The sequence below is a fragment of the Nycticebus coucang genome, chromosome 4, assembly GCF_027406575.1.
Source record: "Nycticebus coucang isolate mNycCou1 chromosome 4, mNycCou1.pri, whole genome shotgun sequence".
Lineage (NCBI taxonomy): Eukaryota > Metazoa > Chordata > Mammalia > Primates > Lorisidae > Nycticebus > Nycticebus coucang.
This window is the reverse complement of record NC_069783.1, coordinates 105,819,296-105,845,734: the sequence shown is the minus strand read 5'-3', so window position 1 is coordinate 105,845,734 and position 26,439 is coordinate 105,819,296. Positions and strand designations below refer to the sequence as shown.

Here is a 26,439-nt window from a genome sequence, read left to right as displayed (position 1 = left end):
CTTAAACAAGTAGCTTTATCAGAGAAGGAAAAACATTCACAGGTGTTTAAGTAATTTTCAGAAGAGGGTTTAAATTGTGGACTTTCCACTTGGGAAAATAGCAGATAATAAGAAATAAAATTATCTTGAAAATTACTAAAATTGGGCAGCGCCTGTGACCCAGTGAGTAGGGTGCCGACCCCATATACTGAGGGCGGCGGTTTCAAACCCAGCCCTGGCCAAACTGCAACAAAAAAATAGCCAGGCATTGTGGTGGCTGCCTGTAGTTCAGCTACTCGGAAAGCTGAGGAAAGAGAATCGCCTAAGCCCAAGAGCTGGAGGTTGCCCTGAGCTGTGATGCCATGGCACTCTACTGAGGGCAACAAAGTGAAACTCTGTCTCTTAAAAAAAAAAAAAGAAAGAAAAGAAAAGGAAATTACTAAAATTACTGATAACTTTTTGAAAGATGCTCAACTGGGGCCAACCTGCAAGCCATATAGGATCTGAAGAGGGCATAGCTGGGCCCAGGCAGGGCCTGTGTCCCATGAGTAGCACGGCTTATGGAGCCCCTCGTCACCTATCCTCAGAACACAGACCTTGTGATTTAAAGCATGAACGAGCGCATACCCAAACATGACAGTGGAGGTCTGCGATTTGCGTTACAAACCACTGCCGGCATATGGATGCTGCACCTGAGAGAGGCCAGGGTGTAAAACATAAGATTTATAGGAGAGCTCCCTGAAGCTGTCAGCATTCTCAGTGATTCAGTCCAACCTTGGAGAGAGTGGGTTTGTGTCATTTATAGCAGAGAAATTTCATGGTACTAGAGAACATTGCTCATTATGAGAACCAAGCATTTAAACATTGGCATAAACAATTCTCCTCCCTGGGTCTGGCAAGCCAGATGTCTTTGGACCAGAGGCCTGAGCCCGGACTCTGCCCTGGCTGGCACAGCATCCCTCTACTTCATGCCCCAGTGTGCAGTCTCCACATGACAAGCCTGACCTCCTGGATATATGAAATGTGATCCCCACCCTGGGCCAGGTGAGGTAGCAGCTGGTAGCCTTGGTGACAAATGAGAGCTACTCAGTACACTCTATGTGACTTGCTACCATCGTTTAGGAACTGTGTAGTTGTAAGTGTCCACAAACTGGCACAGTCCACCAAAACCCAACAGCTCAAGTAACAGTGATGCCAGCAGCAAGTGCCGGGACTCCAGCACAGTGAGTGTGTTCACTGGTTTCTGCTTATCTCAGGGCTGAGGCCTGGACAGTGGACTGGATGTGCCTGTCTACAGGGCAGGATCTGCACTCAGAGTTAATACTGTTGCCACATAGCTTAGAATAGAGAAATTACAGACTTCTGGGTCTTATGAAGAACATGATTTTGTCTGAGTAACCAAGACCTAACAATAGAGGACTTTAAAGGGAATGAGAAAAATGCTGCAGTGAGAGTGACAGCCAGGCACAGTGGCTCATACCTGTAATGCCAGAACTTTGGGAGGCCAAGGTGGGAGGATTATTTGAGGCCAAGAGTTCGAGACCACCCTGGGGATAGAGCAAGCCTCTGTTTCTATAGAAAAATAGAAAGTTAGGCATGGTGGTGCATTTCTATAGTCCCAACTCCTTGGGAGGCTGAGGCATGAGAATTGCTTGATTCCAGGAGTTTGAGGCTATAGTGAGCCATAAGCACCACTGCATTCCAGCCTGGGTGACAGAACAAGACCCTGTCTCTAAAAAGAAAAAAAAAAAAAAAGAAAGAAAGAAACAAAACATGGGGACCATAGGTCAGAGGGTGCCTTGCCCCAAGCCACACACTCCCCTTCTGCCATCCTCAGGGCCCCACCCCATGTGTTTCTGCTGCACTTTCAGAATCCATTACAGTTTTAACTTCAGCAGGGGTGTATGTGATTTTGTATGTGTGAGCCCCTGGGCCTTTCATGAGAACAAAGGCCGCAAATGCCATGCTAGCCAGTGTACCCTCTTTTGCTCCTTCCAAGGGGATGCCATGGGTTCCAGGGAAAGTTTACAGAGTGAATAACTTTCAAAAAATGAAGAATAAAAGTTCCAGAAGCACCTGGTGCTTCACAGAAGGAACCAGCTGCACAGTTACCTAAGATTCACATGACCTTTGTAGATAAACGTCCTCACACACATATCCCAAGGGGTGGGCATGTGGATGCAGGAACAGAGCTGCTGCAGGGGCTGTCTGGCTTTAGGGACACATAGGACTAGGCCAGGCAGGAAGTGCTGTCTGTCCAGCCGTGAAGATCAAGCTTGTGCACAGACTGAATGCAGTGCCACACGTGGGGGCAAGCACAAGGTACCCTGGCTGGGGAGAACTTAGACTGTCCAGAAAGCTGTGGGAGGCTTCCTTGGCTAAAAGCAGTAACAAGTTAAGTATTTGGGTTTGGGGCACAAGAGAAACTCAGAAACTATAGAAAATCCCCAAAGAGGGGGTCCTCATTCCCACATCAAGCACAGAAAACTGTTGTAACCGTGGGAAATGTATCTTTCCAGCACTGAGTACGTGAATGGAAGATACATGCATTTTCTGAAAAAAAACAGTCCTCACGGCTCTATTTAGTTTTGGCTACATGAATTGGGTGGGTTGCCTTGCTGCTCTAGGCCTTGGTTTTCCCATTTGTACAATCATGATATTAATGTAAATAAAAGAAGCACTTTTATTATATTCTGAATAGAAACACTGAAGGTCACTTCGTTCTGGAATATTTTAAAGATTTCACATTGTTGGATTTGGAGAACATCCTCATAAGTAAAGTATCACAAGAATGGAAAAACAATATCCAATGTACTCAATACTAATTCGAAACCAGTAGATGAACAACTACATGCCCACACAGTCCACAGGAGAGAAAAACACAATTAAATTCAAGAAGGAGGGAGGAGGGTTGGTGTTCTCTCACCTAATTAGCACAATGTAGGGGTATACAGCACTCCTCCTTGGTGAGGGGCTCAACTATAACTAGGACTTTACCTAATAAACTTAAACAATGTAACCTAACCATTTGTACCCTCATATTAATTTGACCTTTTTTTAAAACATGACATTATAAAAAAAAAAGATTTCCCATTGGTAAGGTTCGTTGAAACCCAAGGAGGGTTCATGGGGGTGGTTTGTTTTTATCTTAACAAAATGACTCTTTGATTATCTAAAAAATGATGAGCAAGAATATGAAAAATTTGAGAAAGAAACAACAGGTGATATGTCCATCTGATAGTAAAGTGTGATACTACAATAAGAGTCCTTTCTGGGCCTAATCAGCTGTCTAAATGAAGAAAAGGTCCACAAATGCTATGCGTGGACCTGAAGCATCTTGTGTTTGAAACAGACCTATGCTTTAGCCCAATCTTTTGCCACAGGGCCTTTGGCCTTAGGTGGCTGTGGTCTTCTCATGGGAGCCACCCAGCATGCAGGGCCCTGGCCTCCAGCTAGCTGTCCGTGAAGTGGAGAGAGTTCTGAGTATTGTGGGCCCAACTGTGGCATCAGACGGTTTCAAGACCTTTACTGTCATTTCTCCCTTCTCTAGTTGCACTGTAGCTTTTTAAAACAATTGATCTTTTATCTTTTTTTTATTATTATTAAATCATAGCTGTGTACATTAATGCGATCATGGGGCACCATACACTGGTTTTATAGACCGTTTGACACATTTTGATCTTGTATCTTTTGAAAGCATTTACCAGGCGGCACCTGTGGCTCAGTGACTAGGGCGCCGGCCCCATATGCCGAGGGTGGCGGGTTCAAACCCAGCCCCGGCCAAACTGCAACAAAAAAATAGCTGGGCGTTGTGGTGGGCGCCTGTAGTCCCAACTACTCAGGAGACTGAGGCAGGAGAATCACCTAAGCCCAGGAGTTGGAGGTTGCTGTGAGCCGTGTGACGCCATGGCACTCTACCGAGGGCAATAAAGTGAAACTCTGTCTCTACAAAAAAAAAAAAAAGCATTTACCTGCATTTTCACAGAAACAATAATTGTGTTTTCTCAAATTTCATCTGTTTACATATATTTTAATTAAAAATATAGTTACCGTAAGTTTAACTGGAAAAAAAGTTTACAAGAAAAACTGCTGCTAAAAGCAGACAGGCCAAGCCTTTTGCAGAGGAGCTGGCTCTCCCTTGGTAGTTCCAGAGGAGCCGGCTCTCCCCAGCTCACCAAGCAAGGTGGAGCCACCAGTCCAGCCAGTGACCTCTGCAGTGTGTCTAAAACAAGATAGTGCCAGCATAGGGCTCCATAGTCTCTACAGTGGGAAAGGATGAGTGAGTACCCCAGAGAGAGATTCAAACAAAAATAAGTCTCTAGAAAAGGAAGCAGCAAATCAACAAGGAAAAGGGGATCTTGCGAAAAGAGTGATGCCAGGAAGAGCCATTTAGGAAACAGATCACATCAGAGTCTCACTTTTCTCCAATAGAATCACTTCCAGATGTGAATGCCAGATGTAGAAATTCTTAGGAAAGTTAAGAATGCTTCTGCAGAATGAAGACTCATCTCTTCAGCCAACAGACATTATATTCAACTAATGGAAAACTGAAACCATTAAGAAAGTAGGAAAAAAACTTTAATGTATAAGCAGCTTTTACAATCCAATAGGGAAGAAAATCTAATAATAGTAACCTAAAAGTTGTAGAAAAATGAACTGCAATATGAAAAATAATCCACAGAGGTAAAAATGCCCATGAATTTTTTAAAAGTTTAGCCTCACTGCCCACTCAAAGGCATTGTGTTTGCTAACTTGAGAACCTCATTTCTGTGGAAAATGTAGTTCCAGGCTTCCATTCATCCTTAATGCAGCAAGTCCTCAGGGTCTGGGGCTTGGAATTGCAGCAGGAAGGAGCACAGTGACGGCACACAAGCACACTTTGCAATCCAAAGTTGGGATAAAATGGACGTTTTTAGCCCGTTAAAATGTTACTGATAATTCATAGATATAAGTTTGGGTATCTTAAAATAGAGATTACTGCTTACTTTGCCAGCACATATATTAATATTAGAATTTAATGAAAGGAAAATAGATGAAACCCACAGTGACAGCCCACTTTCTCACTTAAGCAGAGAAGGAGAAGGTTGACAGCACTCGTATGTTATCAATGGGAGTGCAAGTTCACAACATCTGACAACGTATAGATCAGAGTTTAAATGCATGTGCCTTTCACGCAGGAGTTCTACTTTAATCTACAAATATGTGTGTGTGAAGTTGGAGCTACAAGAATATGTGTTGTAAGTAAGATTTTCAGCAGTAGCAAAAGTCAGAGTTGAGTCCTGGGGGCTGCTGAGACAACTACCCCTTAGGGGTCAGTCTCTGTGTGCTTCTTTGTCAGCATCTAAAAGGACAGGTCAGAAACTGTACCAGTGGTCAGCGTAGAGAGGAGGGACTGGGAGAATAAGGTTGGCCTTCATCTGCTCATGATTAAGAACTCATCTGCTTGAGTTTGTTTGTTTGTTTGTTTTTGTTTTTTGTAGAGACAGTCTCACTTTATCGCCCTCAGTAGAATGCCTGGAGTCACATGGCTCACAGCAACCTCCAACTCCTGGGCTTAGGCGATTCTCTTGCCTCAGCCTCCCGAGTACCTGGGACTATAGGTGCCCACCACAATGCCCAGCTATTTTTTTTGTTGCAGCTTGGCCAGGGCCGGGTTTGAACCCGCCACCCTCAGTATATGGGGCCGGTGTCCTTATCTGCTTGAGTTTTTACAGTATAACTTATTACCTTCTCAAAAATCTGCCAGTTTATACGATGCTTATTTTGAGACCCAACTAGCATCCTGAATTAATTCCATACAACATCAAAATGTTTCATCAGCTCTGTGTGTTCTGTTCCAACAGAAGTTGTCCTGTTAACACCCTTTTCCCTCTTAAAGACTTGCCACACCTCATGCTACTATGACTCATCAGAGGTGATTGGTGTCGCTGAGCTTTTTCATCCTTTTTGATATTATTTGGTGTTTAATAATCACCAGAGGTGGCCGGGCATGGTGGCTCACGCCTGTAGTCCCAGCGCTGTGGGAGGCCGAGGCGGGTGGATTGCCTGAGCTCAGAGGTTCATAACCCATATGAGCAGCAGTCAGCCAGAGTAAGACCCCGTCTCTACTAACAACATCAAAAACAGCCAGCACTGCAGGAGAAAGAAGAAAATCAACAAAAAAGGAGTACTTCAGACAAACATGAACAAGCACACTAAAATTAAAAAATAATAATAATAATAATTTTAAAAAAATAAATAATCACCAGAGGATATACTCAGTCGTTCCTTGTTATTTACTTTCTCCCAATAGAGATTTTCCTAGATTTTGGCAGCCTGGGAAAAAAAACATCTATTTTTGTATTGAAATAACTTTTTCTTTCAAGTCTAACAGAGCTTTAAAATGCACACATATATGTATATATATACATAAACACATAAAGGAATTTTTTTCTGGAAGCTCTTTAAATATAGATATTTAAAACTAAGAATTTTGTATTTATTAATTAGCCTGACAAAGAACTGTTTTTCATGCTCTTTTTTATTACTTAGTTATCTTCTGCTATTTAGCTATAAATTGTTGCAGAAGAGTATAAATAAATAAAATATGTAGAAGGCAATAATACTGAAATACTATATACCGTTATAGCCTATACTTTTTAAAAAATAAAATGCCAACTAAAGTTTTTTCATGTTTATACTATAAATAGTTTAAGTGAAATTAAGCCATTTCATGTGGCTACACTAGATCTTTTCTTCTGTACTAATTTTTTTAATATGCTTTTGCTGTTTGTAGCTTTCTTCCCCTTCATGTCATGACCTTAATTTCCAAGCCCCTTTTTAAAAAATGGTTTTATTGTAAGCCAAGAAAAGAAAGAAGGAAAAAAATACTACCATCCTGAAATGGCCATTATTAACATTAGTTAACATCATCAACACAGCAGAAAAGACTGAGGTAATCACTGTAAATAAAAAGGAAAAGAAAGAACCTTGTATCTGTGGAACACAAAGAGCATCTTTATACAAAGATATTGGAAAAGAGAAAGCCTAAAAATTACCATGTTTCTAATACTAAGAATTCTGGACCACCAATAAATGTTTAAAATTTAATCTCTTATTTCACTACTCCTAGAGAAATCGCAGCATAAAGTTTTCTTCTTAAATAATTTTCAAAGAGTTGCATTTTCTTTAAACTCTTCTTGAAATGTTCTGACTTAAGAAAATTCATTCAATTAAGTGTAATTACGGAGAATGGCTATCATAAAGTAAATACAGATATTTAAAATTTTTTAAAGATGGTAGATTAAGGCTCAGCGCCTGTGGCTCAAATGGCTAAGGCACCAGCCACATACACCTGAGCTGGCGGGTTCCAGTCCAGCCTGGGCCTGCCAAACAACAGTAATGGCTGCAACCAAAAAATAGCCGGGTGTTGTGGCGGGCACCTGTAGTCCCAGCTACTTGGGAGGTGGAGTCAGGAGACTCACTAGAGCCCAGGAGTTGGAGGTTGCTGTGAGCTGTGATGCCACGGCACTCTACTCAGGGCGACAGCTCAGTAGAGTGCTATGGCGTCACAGCTTTTTGGCTTAGGTGATTCTCTTGCCTCAGCCTCCCAAGTAGCTGGGACTACAGGCTCCTGCCACAAAGCCCAGCTATTTTTTGTTGCAGTTTGGCTGGAGCCAGGCTCAAACTCACCACCCTTGGTATATGAGGCCAGTGCCCTACTCACTGAGTCGCAGGCATCACCCCAGAAGAGCCTATAATCTTAAAAGTGAAGTCGTTGCTGAACTGCCATGAAAAATTTCTTCCTTAACTTCAGTAATCCAGTTCTGAAAATGGCATAGGAGGACATTAAAAGGTGTCATTGTTGATACTTTTAAAGCTATACACTTTATCTTCAGCTCTGCTAACTATGAAACTAGAAGGAATTTATCATCATAATACCTTCCCTTCTCTCCTCCCCAGTTTTTTGTTAGAGATAATATTTTTCTATTGTGAGAATTTGTAAGTAGCACTTCTGTGCTACAACTCTAATTCCCTATTTGCTTAGGCTTCTCTAGTCAAGTGAATTAGTTTTTTTATCACAGTTTCTTCATCTGAGCTCTTAGATCATCATTTCTTTTTTTCTTTTTTTTACACAGATTCTCACTATTTCGCCCTCAATAGAGTGCTGTGGTATCACAGCTCACAGCAACCTCCAACTCTTGGGCTTAAGTGATTGTCTTGCCTCGGTCTCTCAAGTAGCTGGGACAACAGGCGCCTGCTACAATGCCCGTCTATTTTTTTGTTGCAGTTGTTTAGCTGGCTTGGGCCAGGTTCGAACCCGCCACCCTCAGTGTACGTGGCTGACATCATAACCACTGTCCTATGGGCACCGAGCTTTCCTCATTTCTTGGTGGTTTGAATTTCATAAACAAGTTTTTACAGGGGACTCTAGCTCATAAATTCTTGCACAGGCAGTTGAAAAGTGCCTGCCTTCATCCCTGTGTAGAAAGGATAGTTTGGGTATAAAGTCTGAGTTACAGCACCATCTCCCTTGGATCTTTGTAAACTGGGATCTGGCACTGTCCTTTCCACCTTAGAGACCTGTGTTGGCTAGTATTTGCCTCAGAGTAGTTGTCTGGGTTTGTTCATTGGCTGGTTTTCATTGGTTATTCCTAGTGCAATCTCCGTGCTCTTTCCTATTTGAGAATGTTGCCTGCTGCCTTCTAACATAAATAGCAGTTTGGTGAAGAATGACACACATGCACATGTCACATTTGCCTGGGACTGAGGAGCCCATTGCTCATGAGTGTACCAGACTTGGCTTGGCTGTGAGGAGGACTTAGGCCAGCCTCCCCTTTGCTCCCACCCCTTAAGTGGGTCTCTCTCTCCAGACACCTAAGGAAATTGCATTTTGCACTAAAATTTTTTTTTTTTTTTTTTTTTGAGACAGAACCTCAAGCTGTTGCCCTGGGTAGAGTGCTGTGGCATCACAGCTCACAACAACCTCCTACTCCTTAGCTTAAGTGATTCTCCTGCCTCCACCTCCCAAGTAGCTGGGACTACAGGCACCTGCCACAACGCCTGGCTATTTTTTAGTTGCAGCCATCGTTGTTTGGTGGGCCCAGGCTGGATTCGAACCCACCAGCTCAGTGTATGTGTCTGGCGCCTTAGCCGCTTGAGCCACAGGTGCTGAGTCAAAATTTTTTTTTATTTTTTTAAATAATTATTTTATTGTTTGGGATTCATTCAGGGTACAAAGAATTGGGTTACACTGATTGCATTTGTTAGATAAAGACCCTCTTATAATTGTGTCCCACCCCCAAGAGGTGTGCCGTACACTGACACCCCCCCAATCCTCCTCTCCATGCCCTCTCTCCACTCCCCCCTTCTTCCACCCCCCACCATGTACTAGGTCATCAATTGTCTTCATATCAGAATTGAGTACATTGGATTCTTGCTTCTCCATTCTTGTGATGCTTTCCTAAGAAGAATGTGTTTCAGCTCCATCTAGGTTAATACAAAAGATGTAAAGTCTCCATCTTTTTTTAGTGGCTGAATAGTATTCCATGGTATACATATACCACAGCTTGCCAATTCATTCCTGGATTGGTGGGCATTATGTAGTTTCCACAGTTTGGCAATTATAAATTGAGCTGCGATAAAGAGTCTAGTGCAAATGTCCTTATGATAAAATGATCTTTTTTCTTCTGGGTAGATGCCCAGTAATGGATTGCAGGATCAAATGAGAGGTCTAGTTTTAGTTCTTTGAGGATTCTCTGTACTTCTTCTGAAAGGGTTGTACTAGTTTGCAGTTCACCAACAGTGTAAAAGTGTTCCCTTCTCTCCACATCCATGCCAGGCATCTGCAACTTTGAGATTTTCCTGATGTGGGACATTCTCACTGGGGTTAGGTGAAATCTCAGGGTGGTTTTGATTTGCATTTCTCTGATAATTAGGGACAATGAACATTTTTTTCATGTTTGTTAGCCTTTTGTCTATCTTCTTCAGAGAAAGTTTTATTCATCTCTCTTGCCCATCCCATTGATAGAAAGGATTATTGGCTTTTTTATGTTGGTTAATTTGCGTTCTCTATAGATCCTAGTTACTAAGCTTTTGTCTGATTCATAATATGCAAATATCTTTTCCCATTTTGATGGTTGTCTGTTTGCTTTGGTTGTTGTCTCCTTAGCTCTACAGACGTATTCAATTTAATTAAGTCCCATTTGTTTATTTTTGTTGTTGTTGAAATTGCCACTGAAGTCTTCTTAATAAAGTCTTTCCCCAGGCTGACATCTTCAAGTGTTTTCCCCACAGTTTCTTTGAGGATTTTTATTGTTTCATGCCTTAGATTTAGAACTTTTATCCATCTTGAATCAATTTTAGTGAGTGTAGAAAGGTGCAGGTCTAGTTTCAGTCTTTCACCCATGTGGTTATCCATTTCTCCCAGCACCGCATATTGAATAGGGATCCTTTTCCCCAATGTATGTTCTTGTTTGGTTTATCAAAGATCAGGTGGCTGTACAATGTTAATTTTATCTGATGTTTTTCTATTCAGTTCCAGATGTCAGTGTCTCTATTTTTGTGCTAATACCATGCTATTTTGATCACTACGGCCTTGTAGTATAGCCTGAAAGTCTAGTAGGGAGATGCCCCTGACTTTGTTTTTATTACTAAGAATTGCCTTGGCTATAGAGGGTTTTTTCTGGTTCCATACAAAATGAAGAATTATTTTTCCCAAATCTTGAAAGTATGATGTTGGTATTTTAATGGGAATTGCATTGAATCTGTACATTGCTTTGGGAAGTATAGACATTTTGACAGTGTTGATTCTTCCCAGACATGAGCATGGTATGTTCTTCCATTTATTAATAGCTTCTGCTATTTCTTTTCTTAGGATTTCATAATTTTCTTTATAGAGGTCCTTTACCTCTTTTGTTAGATATATTCTTAGGTATTTCATTCTCTTTGAAGCTACTGTGAAGGGAATTGTGTCCTTGATTAGCTTCTTCTCAACTTGGTTATTATCGGTACATACAAAGGCTTCTGATTTGTGGACATTGATTTTGTATCCTGAGACATTGCTATATTTTTTGATGACTTCTAGGAGTCTTGTGGCTGAGCCTTTGGGTTTCTCTAAGTATAAGGTCATATCATCAGCAAAGAGCAAGAGTTTGACCTCCTTTGCCCCCGTTTGGATGCTCTTTATTTCCTTCTCTTGTCTGATTTTATCATCTGGAACTTCCACCACTGTGTTGAATAGTAGTGGTGACAGAGGACAGCCTTGTGGAAAAGCTTTCAGTTTTACTCCATTAGTATAATATTAGCTGTGGGTTTGTCCTAGATGGCTTTGATCAGTTTAAGAAATGTGCCACCTATGCCTGTTTTCTTCAGAGTCTAATTTGAAAAGGATTTGAATTTTATCGAATTTTACCATACGCTTTTTCTGCATATTCAGAGGATCATGTGGTGGTTTTTGCTTCTGCTGATATGGAGAATTATGTTTATGGACTTGCATATGTTAAACCAGCCTTGCATCCCTGGGATGAAACCTACTTGATTGTGATGAACGATTTTTTTAATGTGTAGCTGTAATCTATTAGCTCAGATTTTATTGGGAATTTTTGCATCTATATTCATTAGTGAAATTAATCTGAAATTCTCCTTTTTAATTGGACCTTTTCCTGGTTTTGGTATCAGAGTGATGTATGCTTCGTAGAACATGTTAGGGAAGATTCCTTCCTTTTCAGTTTTTGGAATTATTTTTGCGGTATGTGTATAAGCTCTTCTTTGAAGGTTTCTTCAATCTCAGTGCTTGAAATTGGTCTGTTCAAGAGATCTATTTCTTCTTGATTAAGTCTAGGGAGAGGGTGTGATTCCAGGTATTGATTTATTTCCTGCACATTGTTAAATTTCTAGGCATAGAGTTTACTTTTGAGACAGAGTATCACTTTGTCGCTCTCAGTAGAGTGCGGTGGCATCACAGCTCACAGCAATCTCAGACTTTTGAGGTTAAGCGAGTCTCTTGCCTTAGCCTCCCACATAGGGTGTAGAGTTTCTTGTATTCAGAGATCGTCTCTTGTATCTCTGAGCCCTCTGTTATTTCCCCTTTATCGTTTCTGATTGAGGTTATTAGAGATTGCACTTTTCTGTTTCTGCTTAATCCGGCCAAAGGCTTTATCTGGCCAAAAAAACCCAAGTTTTTATTTTGTTAATTTTCTGAATGAGTCTTTTGTCTTCAGTTTCATTCATCTCTGAACCATAAGATGGTTCATGAGTTTGCTGATGCTCTCTCTTTCTGTTTTTTGAATGTAGGTATCTAATGTGATTAATTTCCCTCTTACAACTGCTTTTGCTGTATCCCATAGGTTTTGGTAACTTGTGCCTTCATTGTTGTTATGTTTGAGGAATTTAAAAGTTTCCTGTTTTATATCTTCCTGAATCCATCTATCATTCAGCATAAGTTTGTTTAATTTCCACATTTTTGTGTGGGGATGAACATTTTTATTGAAGTTGAGGTCCACCTTTATTTTATTGCTTTGTGGTTTGAGAAGATACAAGATATAATCTGTTCTTTCAATTTTGCTGATGTTTGATTTGTGTCCTAGGATGTGGTCAAGTTTGGAGTACATACTATGGGCTGACAAGAAAAATGTGTATTCCTTAGCTTTGGGATGATATGTTCTGTATATGTCTGTTAATCCCATTTGTTCTAGGTTCACATTTAAGTCCTTTGTATCTTTGTTTAGTTTCTGTTTAGAGGATGTGTCCACCTCTGTTAGAGAGGTGTTAAAGTCCCCCACTATTATAGTGTTTTGTTGCAGCCCCTGTGGCCCCTATGGCTCTGGTCTCAATTGCCACAGAAAGGAACCAGGCGTGACGTGTATTAGAAATACAAGCTTGCAGGAGGTGGGCTAACCTTGATTGCGGGATAGCCCTGAGCAACCTCCATAGTAGCCTTTTTTTTTTTTTAGTTTTTGGCCAGGGCTGGGTTTGAACCCACCACCTCCGGCATATGAGGCCGGCGCCCTACTCCGTTGAGCCACAGACACCGCCCCGTAGTAGCCTTTTATTGAGACAGCACAAGACAGATGAGGGGAGTATTAGACAATGACTACGTGCCTAAGGATCACATGGGCTGGGCTCTTTCTCCGCATGGAGCACCTGTGGACGAATCACCCAAGGGTCTATCCCCCAGCTGCAAATCATTTTGCTCAGACGTCGTCTGGCTCTTGGCATCCTCTACAGTGTTTGGAGTATCATATGGCTCAGACCCATCAAGGTCTGTTTCATAAATCTAGGAGCATTTAAGTTGGATACATAAATATTTAAAAGGGAAATTATTGCATATTGTTCCTTTAACTAGTATGAAGTGTCCATCTTTGTATTTCTTTAACTTTAGTTGCTTTAAATCTGCTGTATCTGAAAATAAGATTGCAACCCCTCCTTTCTTCTGATTTCCATTTCCTTAAAATACTGTTTTTCATCCCTTAAATCTGAGTCTAGATTTGTCCTTCAAGGCTGGGTGTGTCTCCTGAAGACAGTATATGGATGGCTTTTGCTTTTTTATCCAATCAGCCAGTCTGTGCCTCTTCAGTGGTGAATTCAGTCCATTGACATTTATTGAGAGGTTTGATAAGTGTGGCGGAGTTCTATTCATCTTATTTTGTGAAAGTCTGTTGTGTAGTTTTATCCTATGTGCCATTGTGGAAAGTAAGTGTTGACCTTAGCTTCTTGGTGTTTACTTTGCTGGTGGTCCATTGTGGTGGTTAGTGCTCAGAATAGGTCTAAGTATTTCCTGTGGAGCTAGTCTTGTGGCAAATTTCCTCAGTGCTTGTATGTCCACAAAAGATTTGATTTCTTCATCAATTTTGAAGCTTAGTTTAGGAGGATACAGAATTCTAGCCTATCAATTGTTTTAAGAAGTTTGATGACCGTGCTCTTTTGGATTGGAAGGTTTCAGTTGAAAAGTCTACTGTCATCATAATGGCTCTTTCTCTGTAGGTCAGTTAGCACTTACTCCTGGCTGCTTGCGCAATTTTTTCTTTCATCTTGACTTTGGACAGGTTTTTCACAATGTGTCTTGCAGAGGCTTTGTTTAAGTTGAGCTGACCCGGAGTTTGATACCCATCTAAAAGGAGTGTGGCAGTGTTTTTAGTAAAACTTGGGAAGTTTTCAATTATGATAGTCTCCAGTAGGGCTTCCATTCCTTTGGGACAATCTTCTTCCCTTTCAGGAATCCCTATTATTCATATGTTTGAATGCTTCATGGAGTCAGTCTCGTAGTTCTCTAAGCTCCTGCTTTGCTTTCTCTCTCTTCTTTTCTGCCTCTTTAACTACCTGGGTTAACTCAAAAACTGTATCTTGTAGCTCTGAGGTTCTTTCTTCTCCATGGTCTAACCTATTTTTGATATTTTCTCCTGCATCTTTACATTCCCTGATTGTCTCCTTCCTTTCCTTAAGCTCCGCCATATTTTTTCTATATTCTACATCTCTCTCTTCCAACTTTTGGTTCTGTCTTTGCATTTTCTCATCTGTTCCTTTTATTGTCTTTATCATCCACATTTTATTTTATTTTTTTCTGTTTCATCATATTTATTAATTTTTATTCTGATATAAAACCCTCTAAATGTAAATCATTTTGGAAGTGAATAGGCCCAGTGGCCGCCCTGGCCCTTTTTACAGCATAAGTTGGGTGATCCTGCCTCCTTTTCAGCACTTGCTCCTTTGCGGGCTTTCAACTTCTACAGAGACCATGAGCTATACCCCACGGCAGACAGCTTCAGAATCCTCACTCCAGTGTGCATCCCGTTTCTCTGTCACTAGTTTGATGAACTGAGACTGACTGGCATAAAGCTTGAGCTTATCGCTGATGTCAACCCATTTCACTTTCCCAGCATCATCTCCAGCTTCTAGGGTAAGATAATCCATTATCTCACCTGTTTCATCATGGTAATTGACAGCCTCTGTCTCCATCCACGCATTATCAGTGTTTCGAGGATCATCATCAACATATCCCTTATATATCACGAGATGTTCTTGGCTGAAGAGTTTATGCAACTGTTCCTCTATTTCTCTCTTCTCAGCACTCAATTTCTGCAAGGAGTTGAGAGCTTCCTCACTGAATTCTCTTTTCAGTGTGGCACTAATCTTCTCTCCTGGATCCACCATCCCCCCTGGGATTGCCCATTCTCCACAGTCTATCCTTTTTATTGCAACAAACTATTAAGATGTGTTTCCTAGAAACTGGATGGGTGATTTTATTTCCACTGGTATCTCTTTTCCACCTGGTTATAATGGGATCTGCAGCATGATTTAGACCCCATCGCCTCAAAAGCCCCTGGCCAACCAGTCCTGTCCGTCCTGCAGGATTTCTAGGTCTTCCATTTTCAATCTCATACAGGCCATTCTGGCTCTTTCTCTCAATATGCCCATCTTTTTCATTAAACTTCGGGGAAAAGGTACTTTCACTGATCTGAGGATCTGTCCACCTGGGTCCAGCTAAGGCAAAGAGGGCAGTATATTCAACAGGATTATAGTCTTGCCACTCAACGAGCCAGCCCACTTTTTCATTAGGAACTTGGCTTCGTTCAACTTTTGAACCTGGGTAAGGAGATGTCAGAGCCTTGTTGTGGGAATTCTCTTTGGAACTATTAGAACCAGACATGGTGCTAGTACTAAGATGAAACCAACAGGATGAAAATGAGTTTCTTGCCTTAGACGTCTTCCTGTGTAGGTACCTGTTCCCTCATGCCAGTTCCTCCTGGTGTTTGACTCCTTGAAAACCTGCTGATGGGGTCCTTTCTCAGCCCAGTCAAGGCATCCACACAGGGAGGCCAAACTGCCTCCCTGGTGCGCTCAGTGGTTCATGTCGCCCAGGCCGATCAGGGGCCCCCACCATCATCCACATTTTAAATTCTCTTTCTGTCAAGTTCATTAATTATAATTGGAGTCTGTAGTAGCTGTTTCATTGTCCTTTGGGGGAATTCCTCTGTTTTGATTTCTCATGTTGCCCAAATTTTTCTGTTGGTTCCTCCTCATGTGTTCTTGTTTACCTGCTTGTCCTTCTTTTTCCTTCTCACTGCCTCCTTTGTTTCAAGCAGAAATCCTTGCTGTTGATGACAGTATCTTGCAATAGTGTGCCAGGACACCAGGAGGAACTATGGGTTTTTTAGGAGACAGTACAGCCAGCAACCTCTGTGGTCCTTATTCCAAACTTAGTTGCCTTTGGTGATAGCCTGATTGTTTCTTCAGCATTCAGACCCTGCCCAGTTGAGATCTTAAAGCTTACAAGAATCTTTCAGGGGCAGGTCCACAGTGCCCTCCAAATCCAGTTCCTATAGAGTCCCACAACCTGTCTCAAGAGTAGAGTTCTGATCCTGGCAGGTGGAATTAAGATGGCCATGCTTTAGGCCCCTGCTAAGAACTTCTCAAGACCTTCTCAGTAAGGCTGCCTCACCACCCACCAAACCTATGGCAGGTCCACTCTAACTAGCATTCAAATCTGGTTGCTGTATACTGTTCGAGTCTGCCCACTCTTCCAAGCTTTCCACTCAATGCACAGCTTCCTCCAACTACTGAAAACTCTGGAAAGGCTTCCTCTCATCTAGGGACCTCTGTGGGGAAGTGGGGGGGCGGGGCAGCCGGTCACAGTCACCTGCCTAATTCATCAGATTTCCACCACTCAGGATCATATACTGCATCTAGCTCACCACCTCCTTTTTTTGCTCCCTGAGCTATAACTCCTGGTAAGGTCTCTGCACCAGGTAATGCTGGGTTCTCTCTTTTTCCCCAGTCATTCTAAGAGAGTTCAGTTGCACGATCCTTCTGGTCTGCCATCTTGATCTACCAAATGCTCTTGAATTTTATTAACCACATCATGTTTCTCCTTTTTTCCTGGAACATATTATCTACCTTTCGATCAAAGATTCTCTCTCATTTCAAGGGACTTCTTTTCTGTTCCATTTCTTGGCTCCTCACTTACAAGACACTAATTTCCTTATTTTGGCAGAAGAGGGGGTCCTTATCTACTGTCATGTCCTACTTACTTTGCATCTTCTTTTTTTCTTCTGAGTCATTTTCTTCCTGTTGTTTTATTCTCTGTCTTTCTTTAACATTCAGCGTGATTATATCCATCCAAGTCAGTACTTGGGAGTTTTTTCCATCCACGTCTGTTTTACCCCTTACAGTGCACATGTCACTGGTTCTATCTACCAAGGCCCAGATAGTTGATCCCCTGGCCTTCCAGCCTTGAGGTCTACCACGGCCCTCCAGTTCATTGCTATAACTAGAGCAACCTCAGTCATACACTTGCAGTTGTGTCTGGGAGTCAACAAAACTTAGTTTCTGGACAACACAATTTAAATTTCATATAATTTTTACATCATGAAATTCTCTTTTGGGTTTTTTCCCCAGCCATTTAACAGTATAAAAACCATTCCACTTCTGAGCTGTGCAACAACATGGTGCCCCTTTGCTGAACCCGGCTTAGCAGTCTGCCTTTTGACTGCATGCGGTGTTTTTGTCTTCTCTTTGTGCCTTATTGAATTCCTGTCTTCCCAGATTGAGCTGTGGCTCAGAAAAGTTCAAAGGTGCTTCAGGGCACATTTTCTTCTAGACTGAGTTCTGGCCATTTGCATGGAGTGTTCCTGTGTCCATTTCTCTTGCTAGAATGAGCTTGCAGGGTCTTGTGCCTTTCTCCCTTCATTCATCCCCACCTGTACCACACCTTTTTATTCTGACATGGTGTAGACAATTCTCCTTGACATGCTCTCACCTTCTGTGAGCTCCTTTGTCTCCCCTTCTAAGAGTAGCCTTCACTGGAAGACCCATCTTCTGTTCTCTTTTATGAGATACCTTTTTTTTTTTTTTTTGAGACGGAGTCTGACTATGTTGCCCTTGGTAGAGTGCTATGGTGTCCCAGCTCACAGCAACCTCAAACTCATGAGTGATTTTCTTACCTCGGCCTCCCAAGTAGCTAGGACTATAGGTCCCACCACAATGCCCAGCTGTTTTTTGTTGTAGTTGTCATTCCTTGGCAGACCCAGGCTGGGTTTGAACCTGCCAGCTCCCGTGTATGTGCCAGGCACTCTAGCTGCTAAGCTTTTGGTGCTGAGCCTCTTTTATGAGATCTTGAAACTGTCTTGAAGTGGATTCCTTTCCCTGTCAGGAGCCCACAGGAAGACATTCCTAAGCACCACAGCGCTCCTGGCCCTGTCATGGTTCCCTTACTAGACCAGCAGTTCTCAACCTGTGGGTCACAACCCCTTTGAGGGTCGAACAACCCCTTCACAGGGGTCACGTAAGACCATCCTACATATCAGATATTTACTTTATGATTCATAACAGTAGCAAAATTACAGTTATGAAGTAGCAATGAAAATAATTTTATTTGGTTGGAGGTCACCACAACATGAGGAACTGTATTAAAGGGTCCCTGCATTAGGAAGGATGAGAACCACTGGTCTAGACCTACTTTGAGTTGTTTACCACAGGGCCCAGATGTCACTTAGCCTGTGCTTTTTTTACTCAGAACTCTCTAGAAGCTATTGTTATGTAGTCTCCAAATTTAATTTAGTGATAAAAATTTAAACTTTTTTTTTTACTTTCAGGGTTACTGATGAAAATTTTAAGGTTAAGTCTAGAGACAGGCTTTTATGGAAGAAAGCCTTATGTTCAAAAACAAAATTCTCTTTTTCTTTTTGGAAATATGATCTTGCTTTGTATCCCAGGCTAGAATGCAGTGGCATGATCACATATTACTGTAGCCTTGACCCTCTGGCTCCAGTGATCCTCCCACCTCTGCCTCCCAAGTAGCTAGGACTATAGATGCCAACATGCCCAGCTAATTTTTCTATTTTGGAGGAGACAGGGTCTCACTGTGTTGCCCAATCTGGTCTCAAATTCCTGGCCTCACACACTTCTCCTACCTCAGCTTTCCAAGACACTAGGATTCTGTTCATAAGCTACCGCAACCAGCCAGAGAGAACTTTTAAATATACTGGCTAAAATTCCAAAGTAACATGTTCATAAGTCTAAGATAGATTACTTTTAGATTAATAGTATATATTTGCATCACTGTTATTCACATTTTTCTGTTCCAATTTAATAGTACTGAAAAAGTCTTCTTTTATTTCATGACTTATATTAAGATACTGACTTGTGTGGAGGTTTACAACAAAGCAGATGAAATGCAGTGTGGGTATTGTGAACTATGTTTGACATTTGTTTTCTCAAATGTGTTTGGACTTAAGAGCCCTTTAACAGATATTTCTGGGCTCAGCGCCTGTAGCTAAAGAAGCTAAGGTACCAGCCACATACACCAATGTTAGAATTAAGTTATTTTCATGGTAATTCCACTATTTAAGGTAAAATTCTAGGCTTGGCTCCCATAGCACAGTGGTTACTGTGCTGGCCACATACACCGAGGCTGGTGGATTCGAATCCAACCTGGGCCAGCTAAACAACAGTGACAACTACAACCAAAAAATAGCTGGACATTGTGGTGGGCGCCTCCCAGCTACTTGGGAGGCTGAGGCAAGAGAATTGCTTAAGCCAAGGAGTTGGAGGTTGCTGTGAGCTGTGATGCCATGGCACTCTACCCAGGGTGACAGCTTGAGGCTCTCTCTCAAAAAAAAAAAAAAAAAAACAGCTGGGCATTGTGACCTGTAATCCCAGCTACTCGGGAGGCTGAGGCAAGAGAATCGCTTAAGCTGAGGAGTTAGAGGTTGCTATGAGCTGTGATGCAACAGCACTCTACCCAGGGTGACACCTTGAGGCTCTGTCTCAAAAAAAAAAAAAAATCATTTCTGATCATCCTTTATGGTAAGGATTATCTCTAGGTTTATCTCAGAAGGTATTTAGACATTCTTTCAGCAGTCAAGTAATATTCTTTGAGGAGTCAATTAATATATGCTTGTAAATTTTTTGAGAGGGATGGAAAGGACAATAGTGTTTTCTTATTTTAAAACTATGGACTTAGCATCTTTAGGAGTTTTTGGTTTGCTGAACTATTTTTATTCCTGCAGTATCTAATTTTGTGTTATAGAGAACTGATCAATAAATACCTTACCTAAAACAAACAATGGCCAGAAGGGACCTTTCAATAATTATTATCTGAGTTCAGGAGTTAAAGCCTAAAGAATAGAGATAAGTAGAAAAGATAAATTTAGTATAAAAGGAAAGAAAGAATTTCTCAGCTTTGTTTTCTCTTCTGCCTCCAGAGAACTTTTGTTTGTTTTGAGGGGAAGTCTTGTTATGTTGCCCAGGCTGGTGTTGGTGGGCTCAAGTGATCCTCCCACCTTAGCCTCCTAGATCTTTTTTTTTCCTTTTGAGACAGTCTCACTTTGTTGCCCTCAGTAGAGTGCCGTGCCATCATAGCTTACAACAACCTCAAACTATTGGGCTCAACTGACCCTCTTGCCCCAGCCTCCTGAGTAGCTTGACTGGAACTACAGGCACCCACCACAGCACCCAGCTATTTTTTTAAGAGGCAGGGTATCACTCTGGCTCAGGCTGACCTCAATTCCTGATCTCAGAAGATCGATCCACTTTGGATTCCCAGGGTGCTAGGATTACAGGCGTGAGCCACTAAGCCCAGCTCCTTGAAGGTTTTTAATACCCCTGGATTTATTAGGTACTTTCTTTACCCTGAGAATGCAGAATTTAGTAATAATAAGTTATTATTAAGTTATGTTATTGGTGCCTAACACTTAAAATCATATAATCTCAGCACTTTGGGAAGCTGAGACAGGAGAATCCCTTGACTAAGAGTTAGAGACCATCCTGGCATCACAGCAAGACCCTGTCTCTACAAAAACTTTAAAAAGTAAATACATATATAAGGTAAAATCACATAATTTTCATCTCTCCTAGGGTTCAGGTCTTCGATGTAAAGAGAGCTTAACTCTGTAGAATAAGTGGGCTACAACAGGTGTGACAGACTTAAAAAGTAATATCTACTTCAGGATCTGAATCAGATCCTCAGGTGATCATCAAACCTTCCAAGGTTTATTTATAACAACAAAAAGTATTATAGATTTTTTTCTTTTCTTTTTTTTTTTTTTTTTGGAGACATAGAGTCTCAGGATGTCACCCTCAGTAGAGAGCTGTGACGTCACAGCTCACAGTAACCCCTAACTCTTGGGCTCAAGCGATTCTCTTGCCTGAGCCTCCCAAGTAGCAGGGACTATAGGCGCCTGCCACAAGGCCCAGCTTTTTGTTGTTGTCACACTTGTCATTGTCATTTAGCTGGCCTGGGTCAGATTTGAACCCACCAGCCTTGGTGTATGTGGCCGGCACAGTAACCACTGTGCTATGGGCACCAAGCCTAGAATTATACCTTAAATAGTGGAATTACCATGAAAATAACTTAATTCTGACATTGGTGTGCCACCAAATAAACCTGTTGGAAGTGGCAGCCCCTAGCAGCAAATGAGGCTGTGGAGCCTCAGAGTGGACAGTGTGCAGGGCCACTGTTTTGCGTGAGTTCTGCTCACTGTGGGCTCTCCTGGAATCTAGCTCAGAAATTAAATGGAAACAAATGTAAACTGTGGTCTGGGCCTTGCAACATGCCATGTGTCCCCCACGTGAGTGCTGTGGGATGCGCATGTCTGCTCAATACCATCCATGTTGTGTTTTTGAGAAATCAGTCCACATGTGGACAAGGAAGGGAAAAAAAACACAGGAAAGTCAGAATAACTTAGGGATTAAGGATGCTTACTCCCATAACTTTGAGGAATATTTCTGAAATTTTCAAGCACCCAGATTATAAGAGCATTTCGAACAGATTTTTAGGAAAGTTTGACTTTTAAAGATAAAATCGAAATCTCCAGTTTGTGGGAATAAAAAAGTTTTTTACATTTAGGTTAAATGAAACCTGCTACATGTGTATTTGTCACCTGGTTGTCTATTGGTGTCTGAGCATTTTTATGGTTCCAGGAGCAGGGCTGTCTGTGTGTGGCCCAGCTTAGCTTTGGCCTAGTGCAGAGCATGCTTCTCAGGCACATCACTTGCTTTTGCAGTCTATATTTGGTGACATTTGAGGTAGGGTCTTAACTTATGCAGTCATTGAACAAATTTGTGTCATGTTTTTGCCATGCCAGGAAAGCAATAGGCAGAGTTTCTTCCATCATGGAACTGTTTTCTCTAGAGAACAAAGGGCAGACCCAGAGGATGACAAGTAAATGTGACTAAGCACAGTGAGGAAAAGTAGTGAACCAGGGACATTGCCTCAAGAAATCGGGGCAGCTCTGTGGCCAGAGACTACAGAGTCCAGGCTGAGCCTGGTAGTGACCAGAGCCCCGGGTGGAAGAGTAGGCAGGTAGGATGGTGGGAGGGCCTCCCAGATGGGCATAACCTGATCCTGATCAAGAGGGCAGGTTGGGGGCTCTGCATGGAGTGAACAGGAGCCCCCAGAGCTATGGGGCAGGATCAGAGCAGCATTCATGAGGACATGCAGGCCTGGACGATTGAAAGGATGAGAGATGTGGCAGCTACCTGAGCAGAGGACTGTGAGAGGAGTCCTGGACTCTGTTCTGGACATGGAATGAGTGAGATGTCCAAGTGACACTGTCAGATAGACAGTTCATGTTCAAGTCCAGCCCAAGGCTAAGATGGGAGCTTTGTAGTTGTCAGGGAAAAGCCATTGACATAAGAAAAATCTCTGTGGACATAATTCAGAGCTCCAGGGAAGGAGGCTGAGAGGCAGGGCCATCGCCAGGGAAGATACTAGGGAGGTAAGGACCACAGGGCACAATGCTGTCTTTTCAACATTATTTTATTAATAAGATAGGTGTGCCTTTTGAGAATTTACATAGTTTACATATCGGGGAGCTGTGCGAGCTGCTGAGGTGTTACCGTTGTTGTTTCTAGGATGTGGAGCCCTTGGGACCATAGCTGCACCAACAGTCCTGGTGTTGCAGGAACTAGGGGATGTGTGCAGGGTCCCACATGAGGCCAAAACGGGGCTTCCTGAGTTGGTCTGAGGCTCTAACTTCCCAAAGCACTGGATGTGCATGAGCTGAAGAAGGGCTTCCCGGCAGGCAGAGACACTGGGTGGTCACACCCATGATGGGAACCTGTGGGCGGGCAGGAGAGCGAGAGTGCAGGCTGGGCCAGAGTGTCATACACCCAGTATCTATGGGGAAGGATGGATCTGTCCTCTTCCCTGAGACCTTAGTGTCCCTGACAGTCTACAAAAGGAAGATCTGGAAGAAGGGGCCCAAGAGCTATGTGGTGAAATCAGTGAGCCACTGCTGCTATGTGGGTTCCTCAGCTGCTTGTGGCTCAGTGGTGCCCCAGAGCACCTGTCAGCAAGTGAGCATCCCCTGCACAGGTTCATAGATTTAATTAATAAAAGCTTATTGGAAAGAATCACAGAGTGTGTAGATGAGAAATCTTAGGAGCCTATCCTACAGATGTCACACATGTTTTCTCTCCACTTAGTCTTGGTCTCTCATGTCCCGTGGGAAACTACTGGTCTGGGTCAAGTAAGTGCACCAGGGCCTGAGGCCTGAGGCCAGTTCTTAGTATGAACATCTGCAGTAGGCTGTTTACCAGACTAGGGTTGTTCCAGGTGGCATTTTCCGGTTTGGGGGTTTGTTTCTGGTTTTGTTTTGTTTTTTTTTTTTTTTCACACGTAGCAACGGTCTCTTTCTTTGAGCTCAGCTGTGCATTTTAAATGTTTGATTATATTTCAGCCAAAATTTTTAGATGTTTATAGTAGGGGAGTTTCTGAGTTAGTCTGCCGTCTTGCCAGCAGTGTTGCTTTTTTTAACACTTTGTTTTAATTTAACATGATGGAAAATGGAAGGCTTAGTAGGTCATATAGACTAACAGTCTGCATCCAAGTTCTTCCTTCCTTCCTTCCCTTCTTTTTGCTTCCTTCCTCCCTTTCCTTCTTTCCTTTCTCTTCCCTCCTTTCTTCCCTATCTTTCCTTTTTCTTTGCTTCCCTTCCTTCTCTTCCTTCCCTACCTCCCTACCCTCCCTCCCTTTCTCTGTCACCCAGAGTGACATTGATGTCACTGGAGTACATTGATGTCATGATAGCTCTCTGCAGCCTCAAACTCCTAGGCTCAAGTGATTCTCTTTCCTTAGCCTCCAGAGTACCTGGGATTATAGGTATGAGTCACCATACCCAACCTACCTATTACTACTTTCAAAGGAATAATACTCAGTTTTGAAAGCAATAAGCAGTTTACTCTCTTCTGTTCTTCATGCATGCATTTACGTGAAGAATGTATCAAGTTGGAACTACATAATACATACTACTAGTTGAAATATCACAAACTTTTCTGTTTGATTTTATGCATTCGGATACCTTCTTTGTGGCTACAGTTTAAAATCTATGTGGGGGGCGGTGCCTGTGGTTCAGTGGGTTGGGCGCCTGCCCCATATACCAAGGGTGGCAGGTTTAAACCCAGCACCAGCCAAACAGCAACAAAAAAATAGCTGGGTGTTGTGGTGGGCACCTGTAGTCCCAGCTACTGGGGAGGCTGAGGCAAGAGGATCACCTAAGCCCAGGAGTTGGAGGTTGCTGAGAGCTGTGTGACGCCACAGCACTCTACTGAGGGCAATAAAGTAAGACTCTGTCTCTAAAAAGAAATAATTAAAAAAAAAAATCTACTTGGGTTTCTTTTTAGGCAAGAGATTAATGGTCCAGGACAAGACATGGGGTTTCTGTCCTCTTTGCTGAGATGTAAGGCTCAGGCTGGCAGTAGTCAGTACTAGGTTAGTTGGGTCTGGCTGGCTGCCCTCACAGAGACACAGGGTGCATTGTTGGTAATCCCTAGGGATATCCAGGCCACCTCCTCAAGGGTGGTGTCTTAGCCCAGGGCTGAGAAGGAGGATCCATAATGGCTTGGGCATGCCAAGGGGCAGTAGGTGGGAATAGTAATTCCATGCTTTAAAGGATAATGTTGTGTTCTGTGTAAGCACACGTGTTTGTGAATGCCTGATTTTGATAGGAAAAGCCTATCTTTGAACCCCATATCAATTTGTCCATCCAACAAATACTGTGTCCTCAGTCCTGGGGCTGCAGAGAAAGTGGAGTCTAGACCCCTGTTTACATCACATGGTCTCATCTTGGTCCCGGCCTTTCTCCAGAGATGTTATTTGTTTCTATGTTGAAGAAAGTAAGTGTGAAAAGTACATTGAGGCCATATACCTTATTTTGAAAATTTAGACTTATTGCTGTTCCCGTGTAACAGTGGTTTGTGTGTAACGTTGAGCTAGAACAAGGATGTCCAACCCTTGGCTCACAGGCCACTTTTGGCCTAAAACACAATTGTAAAGTTATTTAAAACATTGATTTTTTTGTGTGAATTTTTTTTTTTTTTTTTTTGGTGGAATTCGATTGCAAGGTTCTCAGGCATAAACTTTGTGGACAACATTGTCAGGTAAAATAAGCATAAGTACACTCTCACTATTTGTACACATGCGTGGCTTCAGTTTTACAGCAGTGAGTGGCTTCCAGTGTGTTATCTCCCAAGCACAGACAATTGAATTGTCACCCTCAGATGTTACAGGTGACTCGGTGAGACAATAATTCTATTTCAACCTCCCATTGGAGCATTAGGTACTTAATGTCATTTGGTCAGGAGAGCATTCTTATTTGATTACTAAGGTACTTCTACACCTGGGCAGCACCTTTCACATCACCTGCCATGCTTTACAATCAGCCTCCGCCTTGCCCCGCATTGGTATCCAAAATGTGGAAAGGCCCAAACTTTGCTTTCTAGTTTCCTGTCAATTGATTTTCATAATGAAAGTAAATATAGTCCCTTGTCTGTGATTTTATTTTTTTAATCTTAGCATGGCATTTACAACATCTCAAAAGAAAACAGAACCCTCCAAAAGAAAAATTACAGATATAGGAAGATTATTCAATGAAAAGTGGACAGATGACTACTTCCTTGTGGAGGCATGCTTCTTACTTCATAGAGAATTTGTGGACGTTTCAAAGACTATAATTTGAAAAGAGATTATATATAGAAACTGTTGCCACATTCAGTGTGTATGAAGGATTGTGTTGTAAAGATAAAATAGTGGAACTGAAAAAAGTCTGTCTTCTCAACAAACTTTTTTTTTGTTTGTTTCAACTCAGATGGATCCCATTGTAAAAGCTAGTTAAGTGGTAGCATATTTAAAAGCAAAAAAATCAAAACTATTTACTGATGGAGAGTTTATATAAGCAGTGTATGGAAAGCATGGCAGATATAATTTACCCTGAAAAAAAGGAAGATATTTCTAAAATCAGTTTGTCTCTCCAGACTATGGCCAGGGGAATTGAAGAAATTGGAAATCTTATCACAAAATTTGGAGAGTTGGCTCGGCGCCTGTAGCTAAGGGGCTAGGGCACCAGCCACATACACCAGGATGGTGGGTTTGAACTGGCCCCAGGCCTGCCAAACAACAATGGCAGCTACAACAAAAAAATAGCCAGGTGCTATTTTTGTGGCGGGCGCCTGTAGTTCCAACTACTTGGAAGTCTGAGGCAAGAA

General features: G+C 42.1%; 1 protein-coding gene and 1 pseudogene across 13 annotated transcripts in view; one reads left to right on the top strand and one right to left on the bottom strand.

Moving 5' to 3' along the window:
• Positions 1–26,439, top strand: part of SFSWAP (splicing factor SWAP) — a 96,041-nt gene that overhangs the window by 26,194 nt on the left and 43,408 nt on the right. The gene's annotated exons all lie outside the window — the stretch shown is intronic.
• On the bottom strand, positions 14,567–15,643 carry LOC128583447 (ADP-ribose pyrophosphatase, mitochondrial-like; annotated as a pseudogene). Its single transcript, XR_008379460.1, has one exon. The product of XR_008379460.1 is annotated as an ADP-ribose pyrophosphatase, mitochondrial-like (transcript).